Below are 1,706 nucleotides of genomic sequence, written 5' to 3' on the forward strand. Positions count from 1 at the left end.
AAAATAGGAAAAAGCTTATAGAATAAGAACATAAAGGACAATATGTTTGTACAGCTGTACAATGTTATTTGTGCTTTCAGCTAAGTGTTATTACAAGAGTCACAAAGTTAAAAATTTTTTATAAAGTAAGTTACAGTAAGCTAAGGTTCATTTATTATTGAAAAAAGAAAACATTTTTAAATGAATTTAGTATAGCCTAAGCGTCCAGTGTTTACAAAGCTTACAGGAGTGTGCAGTGCTGTCCGACGCCTTCCATTCACTCACCACTCACTCTGACTCACCCACAGCAACTTCCAGTCCTGCTCAATCCATAGGAAGTGCCCTGTACAGGTGGACCATCTTTTATCTTTTATACTGTACTTTGTGCCTTTTCTATGCTTAGCCGTGTTTAGATACACAAATCTCTCCCATTGTGTTACAATTGCCTACAGTATTCAGTACAGTCACATGCTGTACAGGTTTGTGTCCTAAGAGGAACAGGCTATGCCATCTAGCCTAGGTGTATAGCAGGCTAGACCATCCAGGTTTGTGTGAGTACACTCTGGGATGTTCGTACAATGACGAAATCACCTAATGATAAGCTTCTTAGAACGCTTTCCTCTTGTTAAGGGCTGCCTGACTGTATACTTGAGTCTCAGAAAAACCGATAACATGCTGAGCTAGACACAGAGCATAAATATCACAAACATTGTGTGAAATTGGACAGTACCTGGGAGCAATCCAGCTCCAGGAGGGTCAGAAAACTGAAGCCAGAGTTTCAGGCTTCTTACGCTTCCTGTGTTTCCACTTTGCTTTCCTTTGTTTTTTTATTTTTTATTTTTTAATTTTGTTTGTAGAAACAAGGCCTTCCTGTGTTGCCCAGGCTAGTCTCGAACTCCTGTGCTCAAGCAATCCTCCTACCTCAGCCTCCTAATCCCTTATTTTTTAGTAAGATTTTTTTTTTTTTAAGTTCTCACCAGTCTTAACCATGTTTAGGAGAGCTGTGGAAGGGGAGTTTTTTCTAACTGGTACAAAACGGCCTGGAGTTTTTTCTAAGCTTGCACAAAAATGCTTGCTATCATCATAACCATCATCATTATCATCATCTTCATCATCATCATCATCAAACAAAGCCATAACAGTAGGAACTGAACTGTGAGAGCATGCTGAAGGTGGAACTCAGGAGGACAGAGGCCTCAGTACTATATTAGCAGCTCCATCCTCTGGAGAATCTTCTTTCAGAGTTAGATCTTAGAGATCCTCATTTATATTTTATTTGTAAAGTCCAGCCTTCCTTTTCATTACCCCTGCTACATCTGCAGCCTGTTATACCTTACACTTTTTTTAAAGTGTAAAAAGTGTTGCTTTCTCCAGTGCAAAGCAGGAGATAGATAGACTCTCAGGAAAGAAGAGTTATGTAATTATTACATGCATTATCTCAATACTTCCATGGATAGGTAAGGACCTTGTAACTGATGAAAAATTGAGGTGCATAGAGATAAAATCACTTGTTCAAAGTAAGCGAGCTAGAGTTGGCAGAACAGGGATTTCATAGTCATCTGTATGACCCTCAAATTATGTTTTTAGTTACTAGATCACACTGTCTTCAGAGATGATTTACAGTCAATTCTTAAGAAACCTGTGTTAAACAACTACTCTCTTTGATTTGGCAGGCTGGCGAGAAGGGAAGGAAGGGAGGAGAGGGAAGGGAGGAGAGGGAAGGGAGG

This window comes from Mandrillus leucophaeus, unplaced genomic scaffold (assembly GCF_000951045.1).
Source record: "Mandrillus leucophaeus isolate KB7577 unplaced genomic scaffold, Mleu.le_1.0 Scaffold157, whole genome shotgun sequence".
Lineage (NCBI taxonomy): Eukaryota > Metazoa > Chordata > Mammalia > Primates > Cercopithecidae > Mandrillus > Mandrillus leucophaeus.